General features: G+C 36.9%; 1 pseudogene; it reads right to left on the reverse strand.

Annotated features, from left to right (window-relative positions):
* Window positions 1-1,393: 1,393 nt before the first annotated feature.
* Window positions 1,394-13,241, reverse strand: LOC122293401 (annotated as a pseudogene).
* Window positions 13,242-14,048: the final 807 nt, after the last annotated feature.

Consider the following 14,048-nt stretch of genomic DNA (forward strand, 5'->3'; position numbering starts at 1 on the left):
CGGAAAAATTTTTTTCTGGTGATTTTCAGAGCTGCAAAAATTGATATTTCTAGAAACAAACCTTAATTTATGGCTATCTACACTTTGTTTGATATCGAATAGAATTATAATTATTTTAATGGCCAGTTAATTAATTGAGATTGAGAAAAGATGCAAAATAAAGAAAAAACTGAGAATTAAATTTATTGTTCAAATTCAAATTCAAGTTCTAAAGATCACAAGCCAGACTCAAATAATTATAAAAATATAAAATTACAAAAATTAGCAAAATTCTAATTATTACATAAAAATTAAAACGATACGTGGGATAATGGGATAAAGTAGAACATAATAAATAGCTTCCAATCATCTAATGTCACATCATGAGATGATGAGAGAATGGCTAATAAGTAGTATTACTCAATTAATTTTATTACTTTAACAGAATATTCCAGTATAATGTAACCAATGGTTTTTTAAACATTTATTCTAAACTCTTAACCAATGTTTTGAATCCCATTTCAATCGGAATGGTCGGAATTTTTTGTACTGGAATAGTGACTGGCATGAGATAAGTTATTATTCTATACTGAATCACATTCTGGCCGGTTTCGATTCATTCCAGCTAGAACGAAGATTTAGTCCAAAATTAAAAAGAATGGATAAATAAAGTTAAATAAATGATTTTTGTGTAAATCAACTCAACAATAGGAAGAAATTATTTGTATAGTCCAACTACTCCTATTTTCTCCACTCTTACATGATTACAATGCAAAATCTTTCAAAATACCCCTAAAAGGCTAAAAGCCTATTAGCCTATAAGAAGCAATCATGCCTCTGCTTTTTTTTTTTTTTTTCATTTTTTCTTTTCCGCAAACATTTGACATTCTATTACATTATTTACATGCAAAATTTTGGCATTTTGTTGTATATAACATTAACATAATATTAAAATATCTCTTATTAAATATGTCTATTAAATGTGCACACTCTACATTTTATTTAATTCTATTTAATTTTGTATTTTGTATTTTTGAGTTTCTAACCATGTATATTTGTAAGATGTTATTTTGAAATATAGTTTATATATATATATATATATATATATATATAATTTATTTATTTAATGTCTATCTCAAAACGATACACCAAAATATATTAGTACTGAAATATTTTGTTATAGTGCCTCAATCGAAACACTAACCGGAACGGATTCTAAAACTTTACTCTTAACCCTTTTTACTTAAAAAAATTTACGTTTTTCTGTTCTTACATATTTAGTTTTTTTCTTTTTCCTCTAAAAAAATGTTTTTGTGGTGAGTTATACTCATTGCAAATTTGCAATTACTTTTTGTTTCACAAATGACTATTTGCCGCTAGTTATTTGCCACAAATAGTTATGTGCAATCAATAATTTCTTAGAAAATACTTAATTCCGGCCTTAATTTTTCAAATTGACACGAAAGGAAATTACTAGTTACAAAAAATAAAAAATAGGCTTTTGCAATGGAACTAATCCGCCGCAAAGAATTAAGAATTTTTGCGGCGACTTGGAGGCACCGCAAAAAACTCATCTCTTGTAGACTTCAAACTTCCTCGCACAACAATATGAATGGAAAATCTATGGTCAACAATTTGAAATGAAACAAACGGGCTCCTCAGCTCATTATCGATCTTGTCTCACGACAAATAGTATCCATTAATAGGCCTGCAACATAGCCAATCTGCGCCAGTTTTCAACCTGTTCCGTCTGCATGCCTGGAATGACAAACCTGATACATACACTTTGGGTCGGGAAGGGTCACTGTAGCGTATCAACTATCATCTTTCAAGAAGTAGGACTTTCCACCATTTCAATTTCTTCAATCAAGACCTTTCATTGTTGAGAAATGAGGAAAGCAAAATAAATTACTTTCTTCTATCTAGACCTTTCATTTTAGCAAAGAAAACAAAATATATTAATTATAGTTCAAAACAAATTCAAATCCTGGAATTTAACAAATTAAAAAAAAAAAATTTCTCACCCACTGCCATGTATTATCTGTCAAACAATAAAAAGGGAAAATTAGTTCTATTTAAAGCTTTTTATTCTTTTTAAATAAAGAAAAATGGTTTAGTGAAATTATTTTTGTGGGCCACGAAATCATCTCAAATTTTGGAAGATTGAGGAGGGTTTTCAAGATTTTTGGGGAAAAACAGGGGAAGGTATCATTCAATAAAAAAAATGTTGGATCCTTCTAATTGGCATCCTTTTGAAATGAAATATGGGCATGCCCTTTGTGATACTCGAAATGGGTACCTATCACTTGGGTCTTGAGATCGAAGCTTAGAATTCGACTACTTCTTCTTTGGTGCTGACAGAGAAGAGATTAATGCACGCAAGGCAATTCCAAACTCTTCACCTTTGATCCCTTCCTCACAAAAATGAGAAGATGAGCTGAACATCAGTACTTCTTCCTTATCATGTTCATCATCAGTCTTCTCTGACTCTCTGAGAAGGAATTCAACGGTGACAAATAAAGGGAAGGAATAATGAGGGAGAGAATGGAGTCGAGCTTTTGGCGTCTAGGGTTTGATTTGGGATTTTATGCTTAAAACATGGCTTTAGACGGGTTACTTGGGTTGGAACTAGCATTTCATGAGTTCGACCCAAACATTAGTTTAAACCGTATTTAGCGGTCCGGTCCGGTCGGGTCGAGCCATTCGGATGAACCGGATCTGTTGTTTTTGCGAATAGGCCTACCAATAATTATATAACACTTTTGAAAGTATGGAATAAATAAATAAACTAGTATTACGACTTACCATATGTGTTTTCCATCGTGGCATTGAGCATTCTTCGCTGACTTAAAAGTACCCAAAAATTTTGTAGCCTTCTGAAACTCTTGCTTCATCCTTGACTTGTCCCACTTGTGCTCAGTAGCCAATATCTCAATTATGCGCGGCAATGCCCTACCTACTGCATCGGTGTCAAGGAAAGCAAACTAGGATCTCCTAGCAATGAAATCGACAGCAAATTCACAATATTCATTCCGAGCACAATATGCAACCTCAGCCTCAAGAAAAGGATATCCATGGGCAAGCCTCTTCCCCAGGTTTTCATTCTAAAGACCAAAAGGAGAAAACACGCCACAAAAGGTTAGCCAACAAATCGAAGATGAATCAAGTTCAAAGAAATGTCTGTCACACTAAAATCATGAAATGCTTTTTTTGAGAGAAGTAATAGAGTATATTAATAAAAGAATAAGCAAAACGCCACATTCAGTACAAAGAATGTCCTAAACTACGTAGGAACATTAGAGATAAGGAAGTCATGTAAATTTTGGCCATTAAAACTAACAGCAATAACCCAGGTACGAAGAGTTCTAAACAAGAAATCTTTCAGCTCCTTCATTGATCTTTCTTTATCCTCAAATGTCCATTCATTGCGCTCCTGCCACACGCACCACATAATGCATATCGGAATCGTCTTTCAAATTGCCTTAATCTGGTTGTTGCCTCTTAGACCTGTCCAACTAGCAAGTACCGCAACTACTATTTTCGACATAACTCAACCCAAGTCTAATCGACAGAAAACCTCATTCCATAACCCTCGAGCAACCTCACAATGTAATAATAGATGGTCTACGGATTCACCCCCCTTCCTGCACATACAACACCAATCCATAATGATTACCCTTCGTTTTCTCAAATTATCCGTTGTGAGGATCTTACCCAAGGAAGCGGTCCACACAAAGAAAGCCGCTTTGAGAGGTGCCTTGTGTTTCCAAAGCCTTTTACAAGGAAATTGAGATGGTTGCTCTTGTGCTAGAGCCTTATAAAAAGTGCAGAGCGAAAATAGGCCTTTTATTGATGGTACCCACCACAGCGAGTCTAGGAGCTCGTAGCTTGGTTTGGTTGAATAAAGGAGACTGAAAAATACTTCAAAACTGTCCATTTCCCAATCATGTGCCGCCCTATTGAAGCTGATGTTCCACTTAATTTGCTCTCTCATTACCACCATAACTTCCGCGACTGATGCTTCTTTATCACTTGCAACCGAGAATAATGTTGGAAATAAATCCTTTAAAGCACAATTACCACACCAGGTGTCATACCAGAATTTGATCCTGTTCCCCTCTCCTAAACAAAGCCTCGTATATTGAGAGAAAAACTCACATCCATGTCTGATGTGTTTCCACAATCCCACACCATGCGCCCCTCGCACTTCCTTAGTACACCACCCACCCCATAATCCCTCATACTTACTTTCAATCACCAACTTCTATAGGACTTCTGGTTCTCTATGATATCTCCATAACCACTTTCCAAGTAACGCCCGATTAAAGATTCTCAGCTTTCTAATGCCCAATTCCCCATTCGAGATAGGCCTACACACCTATTCCCATCTGACTAGATGAAACTTGAACTTCTCTCCTATTCCACCCCACAAGAAGTCCCGTTGTAATTTCTCAATGTGAAGTGCCACCCTTGCTGGAATAGGAAATAGGGACAAAAAATATGTTGGTAGGTTAAAAAGAGTACTCTTAATTAGCGTAATCCATAGCAAGTTTGTTTGTCCATAGCAAGGGCTCAAAGTGTTGCTTAAACAATTCCTTCAATAAAAATACTTAAAAAAACTACACAGTTTTCAGAATGCAATTGCTTTATCAGAATACGAGCATCCCTATGGGATGAGATACAAAATTTTTATCTCATCTCATCTCATCATTACAACTTTTTCAAATTCTTACACAAAATATAATATATAATTCAAAATTTTCAAATCTTAATTCAACTTTTTTAAAATTCCAAAACAATAATAATATTAAAAAATAATATTTTAAACTTTAATTTAAAACAAAAAATTCTCATCTCACTATCCAAACCTACCAGAGAATGGCAAAGTAGCTCTTGCATGTTTTGAAGAGCAATACTAGAATCCATTTCACACTCTATTCTTTAATTCTTTTTTTTAAGCATAAATAGTATACTTCAGTAAGTGCCAATAGCCAAACTGCACGACAACTAATACACATTTAAATTTACAGGAAAAAAATTATAATATGAAGATAGAAAGAATCATCCCAATTCTTAAAGCTATAAAATGAAGACTAGAGCAAGACAAACCAACCTGAGCTATGGCAGCCACATGTTCAGCCAAAGTTCCATATGCATGAGACAAATGCTTTGCTGCTGCAGTGTCCATTACACTGGGAACGACTTTTCCACCCTGAGTCTTCTTCATGCGTACATACTGTTGTGCAAGAACGGTAAATGATGCAGGATCCCATCCATCTCCACCGCTGCAGGTTGTGAGTTAAACAATTACTGGTTGGGCTCAGCTTTCCAGACTTTATGGCTGCATTAACTGCATCTTCTGCCATGCTGAGTATTTCTAGTAAGCACATTATGCAAAACAGATGGAAGATGAAACACGGCCACGGGCACTGACTCAAATGGCCTAGATCACTTTCATTTACAACAAAATTAAGTCTATTGGTATTATTTCAGGTAGCTTAAACATCTTGCATGGACATTTACACACATCAAACTTATTATTGTTAATCAATAGAAAGTTGAAAGAACATGATAGAGTAACTCTTGCCAGTATGCCACTCTCCAAAAAGTTATTAGTAAGGATTCCAGCTCAACCTTAGCAATCTTACCTATGGCACGTAGTTCACTTCCCACCTGTAATTGTGACCAAACCAGGATGATCTTCACAGACAACGCGATCCCTGGAGATACTCTCTGTGTTTTTGGCAGATGGGTCATTGCCAATGGGCATATACCACTCCATGCTGAAAGAACATCCGTTCACCTTACCTGCTCTTCCACAGCATTAATCTTGTCACCGCAAGCAATAGGAAAGAGAGACTCCAAAAAAGAGTCACTAGCACTAATGCATTCGACTGCTGTAGATTTATCGAAGCATGGACATGGATGAAACTTCACTAGAAGGAGAAATCCTTACAAAAAAGGAGTAAATAAAGAACTATTATTACTGCTCTAACCGCTGAACTTTCAGATGCCTATTAACAAGTAAAAGAGTAAATTAACACAGCTAGCTTGTTTGTACAATAAAGGTAGCAATGTATCCAAACCACCATGATTCTTTCATCTTAAAGAATCCCATTGGGAGCACAACTTAACAGAACAAAGTCCAAGAATGAAAGAAAAGGATCAAATTTTTATTCTGTGTAAGAGAAGTGTAGAACACAGACACAAAAAGAGGACGATCATGTTGACAATAAAACATACCTTAACATTAAGATAATCACTGATTGCGTCCAATATAAATTGAATTTCATCTTCATGTGGTTCTGGAAGCAAAGTGATGTGAGTGTTGGAATCTGTAGTTCCAGCTATTGTTCGTCCCAACCACGGCAGCATGAAGACAACTCGTCCATCCTTAGCTTTAGGAACAATCAAACCCATTCCTTCAGGTGAATAATAATCAGGAAGAACAATATGCACACCACTGCTAGGACTGATCATAGATCGTGCATCTTTATTGGCCATTTTCCTCGCAGAATCACAAAGTGGCCCAGTCGCATCGACAATTACTTTTGCATACGAATTGAACTCTTTGCCTGGTTCACTTTGAAATACAGTAAGGATCATGAAAATTAACCAAATTTAGTTTCCCTAGCTTCAAGAAAATTCAGTACAGATTGAGTGCGATGTGTGCGCATGGTTCAGAGCACTTATGCACTAGCATTTGTCACAGAGAGAGAGAGAGAGAGAGAGAGAGAGAGAGAGATGTACTCCCACATCCAAATTCATCTTGGCTATATCTTGCATGTACCTCGGATAACCAAGAACTTGATTTCGGTTCATAAATTTATTATTGATTGTCATTGCATCATGGAAATTTGCCCCACTTTCTTTGCCATGAAGGATCAGGCTTTTGCACAGTTAGTCGTGTCCTCCCTACGTTTAAACTTCCTTTTGTGCAAATAAAAATGGGACTCTTTGTTCTGCTAGCCAACCGTCAAAGAGTCACCAACTGCCTTTAAGGATTCTATTACCAAGTCTATTTCTCCTAAAGTCTAACACTTGGGGAACACCTTTTTTTATTATTATTAAATTTTAACTTATGGGAAACAAATTGATATTGACATGGTAAACATCTCCAGCTGATTCCAAAGTGTGCAAGGAATTACTTCCTGTACCTGATAAATTGTCTCGAATCCGTGCACCAATTATGCGCTCACCAACTTCATCTTTCAAAAATGATACTACTTCTGCATGGTTAAGCACCACTGCACCAGCTAATGTCGCAGTGCATGCCAATCCAACATTAAGTCGTGAGTCATTCATCTGGCCATCATAATAAACCACCATTCCCTTTAGGTTTCTATCTTTACCCTTCCTGGCAAGTGTGGGGAAGAGCTCACTGGACTCTTGTGCAGAATAATACCTGCACAAATGCAATAGGCGTGGTCCTGCGATCAAATCCTACCTTTTGAAGCCCATCCAGTGGTATACTACCTCAAACCAGGCAAAACACGGTCATGCCATGCATGGTAAAGCATGGCATAGGTGTGGTGCATTCTCAATAACCTGTTCACGTTCCTTAAGCTCATGGAATACCAGCTCAATTGCCAATAGTCAAGATTAAAGACATCTTTCTCCAAGTAACGAACTCCTGAAAGCAGTATAAAGGCATACAAATAACAATTAGCTCATCTGCTAAAAGACAACTACATGTAACGAAAATATAAGCCAAGAGCTCAATGACACGACCGACATCCTGCAACTCTTTACAATAAAATATTGTTGCCTTGGTTTCGATGGAAATCAAAGTCACCGACAAACTTAGTACGATTATTTCCCTCCCAATACCAACTTGTGAAAGCAAACATACCCTCCACAGTCAACCAATCAGATTTTTTACTACGGCACACGGTGGCTGATAGATGAATCCATAATGATCAAATCACTCAGAGAAGTAATTGCCGGAGCCAAGACTGTTCATCCGGGTTTCAGACCGGAAATCTGGGTATACTCGGCCCGGAACCCGGGTTTCAAATCCGGACCGGATTAGTGCGAGTTATGATCCGGGCCGGAACCCGAATGAACCCGGGTTTTTACAATTCAGAAATCCGGGTTCAGTGCTATACCCGTTTTTTTTTTTTTTTTTTTTTTTTACACAAAAGCTTATTACATGTTAATATGTTTTTTTCTTCTAGAAAAAGATAATGTTGAAAAGCATAATTTAAAAAAAAAAAAAAAACTAAAATCCTATATTCTATTCCAACTTCTTCAAGAAAAAATGTTGAAAAGCATCTTTTTTTATATATAACACAAAAAAATTTCTGGTTAATGTTATAAGTGTTGTCTCCTTTCAAAAATAAAATAAAATAAAACTAATTACCTTTTTAACTAATTACATTATTTGATATTTATATATTACATTACAAAACACAACTACAATATATGAAAATTACATATCTAATTGTCCTATTTTACTGCAGGAGCCTGTTTCATTTATATGGAACACTAAGGACAAAGCACTGCCCATGAAGTCGATCACTGCATTATCTTGGAACTGTATCTTCAATGCTTTCCAAAAACTTTATGATTTGGAAATTTGTAACATATGGAAGAACTCTGTCTAAATGAGCGCCTATCAAATGTGTCTACAACAATCTCCAAGAGCTGCAATAACAGAATGAACTTCAGAGAAGAAACTTTAAACGAGAAAATGGCACTAGAAATAGATAAATATAGAATGTATCTACTGCATATATATGGATAAATTAATAGAAAGGATAATAGTCAAACAACTACTTCAAACCCTTTAAAAACTTATCTTTCAAGAAGTCCAATAAAAACTCCAACACACATGCCCACATACAAATTACAGACCAGCCTACTTCACACACAAGTACTAGTACATGATATTATCTATATATTTATAATTGAACAGCAAACTACAAAGAATTCAGCAACCTTCCATTACTATTTCTCTCTTATCTTTAACAGCATATATAACCAATATAGTCCTGATAACGATCACAGCACACATATAACCAACTTTTTTTTCTTTCTTTCTTTTTCTGTTTTTCTTTTTTTGCCTTTTCAATAGGCAAACAGAACTCAAGCACCCTGATGGATTTAAACTGGACCCTGTCAGCCCATCCATCCTCCACGGCTCCACCTCCTATTTATTAGGGAAAAAGACTATGGATCCAAGTGATAACTTAAATTCGCAGGTCTTAGGGGATATTCGAATGTAAGATTTCCTATGATAAAACTTTTTAAAGATGGGTTTTTATGGAGTTTTGTGAAAAGTGGTGGGACCGATTAAAAACATGTTTGGATTGAGAAATGATTTAGAGAGATGTTTACATTTGATTTTGAAAAAGTGGTGGTGAAGAAAAAACTTGTGTTAGAGATTTTTTCAGTTTTGCTAAACTTTTTTCTGGTTTTTATGAAAGTTTAGGTAAGATGCTTTGAAGTTGATTTCTTTGATTTCTCTGGCCCATGATTAGTTGTAGGTCAAGCAGGGGAGTAAGATAACACATTTAAATTTGAGATTCATATCTTCATAACCATCCGCATACACCAAACATTGAGAATAGCCACAAATCCTTGGCAGGCAGGCAAAATAAATTCACCGTTTATCATCACTTAATCCTACCAGAAATCATACTGTAAAATTTCACCCAAATCTCTAGTTTGGATCCAGACCCCTCACTGCATTTTTATTGACTGACACAGGTTTACTAGATTGTCGTATATATTCCCAAATATATACCCAAATACTCCTCAAATCAACAAAGTAATAAAAGAAAAAAAAAAAACCCTAAAAAAATGCTTCAAAGCCGAAAGACCCAGTTCTATCCAAGCATAGAGAGACCCAGTTCACCAAATCACTAGATCTACCATATTTACATTGATTGTTCACAGATCGGGAGAGAGACTTACCGAAAGGTCACTGGCGAGATGAGGGATTGAGGACAAAAGGAGATGATCGCGCGTCAGGTTCCGGACAAAAAGAAAGTGCTTGAAGGGATGAGAGAGAGAGAGAGAGAGAGAGAGAGAGAGAGAGAGGAAACTGGGGGAGGGAGGCGAATCGCAGAGCAGAGAAGAGAGAGAGAGAGAGATCTGAAATGGGTCGGGGGCGGCGGCTAGAATTAGGTTTCTTTGTTTTCAGTTTATAAAATCCGGGTACCGGGTTTTAAACCCGGGTCCCGGATTTAAAATCCGGTACCCGCACCGGATTAATCCGGTTTTTCAAATCCGGATTTCGGCCCTGATCAAATCCGGGCTGAAAATCGGAATCCGGTTCCGGTATAACCGGATTCCGGTCCAGGCTGAATAAAATCCGGCCCGGATGAACAGCCCTAGGAGCCATTGCGAATGCAACATATGAGAAGAGATTCACTTCTTTCTCAACTAGTAATGCGTATGCCAAACCCACGAACATTAGCATTATTCAAAATCACTAAGAAAATGAAACACAAGAAAAATTGTTCTAAAGTATATATAATAAACCTGATTCAGATAATTTTCCATCAATTACAAAAACTATTAACATCCACAGTCGATTTCAAAGGGAAAAGTTTCCAATCACGAAAATAACTTCATACAAGGAAGGATTTGGCTTCCCTCCTATAGCTCAAGAACAGGACATCTCCAGTTATTAAAATTACAGCCTTCCACGTCATCAACAGAAAAAATAAACAGCATGGATCAAGTTTAACCTTTTGTGCATATCCAACAAAAATGTTATTCCAAAATTTGAAAACTAAAAGAGCATAACATGTTTAATATATACTTTTTATAGATAAAAGAGATTAAATAAGTTAGACAAGAACATAATTAAACTAAGTTATCTATAAATTAAACTACATTAACCTTCGACAACATTATACTTATTAAGTGGGAGTCCCATTTCATCCGTACTTAAAATTTTACACATATAACTATACATACTCACTTGTGCTATTGAAATTGTGAAAATTTTAAAATTTGGGATTTCAAATAAAAAATAAAAAGACTCATGAAATGAGATTTTTGGTCAATACCTATAATGTTGTGCATAAAGTTTTACATACATATAGGATTACTCATGTTTAATATATGCTAATTTTGGTTTTCAATATTCGTATAATTAAACTAAGTTTCTTCATACACAAGTTATGCAAATATTGAAAACCGATCTAGCTATTTGAGAAATGGCAAAAATTAAACATATAGGATCTCATTTCGGCAGGGTGCTCACTGACAAAACATTATTTTGTTATAATTGATCCCATCCGTTTATTTTTTTTGTTGATGACATGTAAGGCTGTAATTTTGATAACTGGAGATCTTCTGTTCTTGAGCTACAAGAGGGAAGCTGAATCCCTGCAGGGAATTCGATGGTTATCGCATAAAAAATCAACTACTCCAATCAGTGCAGGAACCGAGATCCTAAACAGCGAACAAAACCAAACACTCATAATTCACTAAAATAGACTGAAACGAACCCTCGCTCCCTCTCTCTCTGATATCCCTCTATCTGTTAAGTGGTTTTTTTTTTTTTTTTTCCATTTTTTTGGTTTTTCAGGCCAATAAGGGAGGATTACCGCTCCGGGCTATCCAGCTGCCGACCGTCAACACGCCCCCTCCAGGATCTTGTTTAGCTGCCGATCTACAAGTCCACCTAACGTGGTGCCAAATGGAGTGGGGCATTGCCTGCACGCGCGGGACGAAGCATCGGCTCTCTGCGGCGTGTGGCTGTCACGCGCCACCAAGGGGCCACCTGCAGACGATGATCTAGGTCTGTTTTGGATCCTCAGGCTTCGGTTTACAACTTCCGAGCGGCGATTTTCCTCCCAGAGTTAGTCTTGAGTCTGGCACGACCTCTGATCGCTGGTTGGTTTTTTTCTGTATTTCTTTTTTTTCGGCGTCCAGCTATTCTGTTGTTGCACGGGCTTCGCCACTGTTGGTTTGTGTCGCCGATGGGTGGGCTCTGTATCTCCATTTATGGAGTCATTTTTTTTTGTGTCTTGCCCGTTTACATTTTGTAGCAGATGTTTGTGCTTTGCACGGCCTCTGCTGCCGTGTTTTTTGGTTATTTTGTTGTTTTGTCCATTTCAGGTGAAGTCCACGGTGAGGTGATGAGTTGTTGAGCGGCCTCAATCTAAGGCAAAGAGCTGAAAGCGGCGGTCTTTGCTACGGTAGGTGGTCATACGACCGGCCTTCGCTGTGGAGGTTGTTGTGGTCCATACGCAAGCTGGGTGTTCGTGCCGTTGGGGCTCGTGATGTCGATTGCCTGTGGAGGGTGTGCCGCCGAGGTTCATGCCGTGCTCGTGGTTGTTTGTTTCTGTTGGTTTTTTGGTTTTGTGGGTTGTTTGTTTATTTAGTTTTTAGTATAGGTATATGCTATTGAACTGCTTGTTCATAGTAATTGTCTCCGTATTCCGCCTCCCTGGATGTTGGAGGAGCCATCCAGTCTCTGGTCATTCAGAGCGTTTACTCTATCTTTTAAGAGTTTTAGAAGTTTAAGACAATGTCCATCACTTTGTGTGCGGGAAAGCTCCTGGACAGTTGCGTTAGTTGATCTTATACTCTGGTTCTCCTGATTTATAAGTCACAGTTGTAATTTCATTTACTAAATAAATACAATGAAGTATATTTCCATAAAAATAATAATAATAATAATAATAATAATAATAAACTAAAATAAATATATATAGACAAGGTACATGCACCAAGTGACAAACTTTTGTTGATAATGAATGTACACGCACATACCTCCATGAATTAGCTTTGTGGACCTCGAGGACGTGCCAGAAGAGAAATCCTCTCGCTCGACAAGCCCGACTCGGAGGCCCCTGGTGGCCGCGTCGAGGGCGACGCCGCATCCTGTGGCCCCGCCGCCGATCACAAGAACGTCGAGTGGGTTAGTCGATTTGGCCCTGATTAGAGCCGACTCCTGGATCGTTCTGGACGAAACGACGGCGTTTGGGTCACTGATCTTCTGTCTAATAGCCGCGAGTTGGGTGCCACGACCCCGGCCACTGGTGGCTAATGTGCGCTGGTAGAGGATTGCCCCTCCGGCTGCGGCGGCAACTGCCGCGGCACCAAGGCGGTGGCTCAGGCAAATGGCAGTGGCCATCCGGTGCGTTCTGTGAAAGAGAGAATGTCAAATGATGATGCTGGCGAGGGAATCGGAGAGGATTGATTCAGTTACGATGAGGTTGCCTTGGGAAGCGGTCAGTTGAATTTTTGGGAATGAGTAATGGACGTTGCTACATCCAAATCTTCTACCGATCAGTTCTTTTTTTTTCCCTCAATTTTTCTTTTAACATTTTTTAAAACTATTTAAATATTTTAAAAAAAAAATCACATATTCATTTAAAAACACTTATTTAATCACTAAGTAAAAAATAATTTAAAAAAATTAAAACAATTTTTGGTAAAAAATTTTGGTACACAATTTCTATAGACTAGTGTTTTCCATAAGTAATAAGATGAAATATTCTCACTATCTAATAGGGCCGATTCTTTTTATTCCAAATTTACAAACTTGTTAATTGAGACAGCCAGAATTTCACAATTTCGAAGAGATTATAAATTATTGAAGATAAAATAATATGAATAAATTTAAAATATACAGAAATGCTGTGATTATAAGTACATTTTTTTTTAGTGATGTGAATTTTTTTAAAATATTTAAGAATATAGAAAAATGAATGAAAAAAATAAAAAATAAAAAAAAAAAAGTTTTATTCGGTGAGTGTTCGGGCTATATCCTTCGATGGATCATGTAGCACCGCTCTAAACTATATGCACACATATATGCCAATTTTTTAAATCTCTTTCTGATAATAAATTAACCGAAAGTATTTAAGATTGGAAAGATTGAAATAATGTTATTTGAAATTAGGAGTAAATCTTGGCAAGAATATGAACCTCGACATAGAAACCCTGTGACCCTTCTCTCCATTGGACCATCACCCCTCAACGTCGCAAGGCTATAGAAATCCACCCATCACTGCCTCATTGCCGCTCGACACCATCAACTACAACAGGTAATTTTATGACAATACGCATATAGAACCATGAAAAGTCTGAAATTTGTCTCT

The sequence above is a fragment of the Carya illinoinensis genome, chromosome 14 (genome assembly GCF_018687715.1).
Source record: "Carya illinoinensis cultivar Pawnee chromosome 14, C.illinoinensisPawnee_v1, whole genome shotgun sequence".
Classification (NCBI taxonomy): Eukaryota; Viridiplantae; Streptophyta; class Magnoliopsida; order Fagales; family Juglandaceae; genus Carya; species Carya illinoinensis.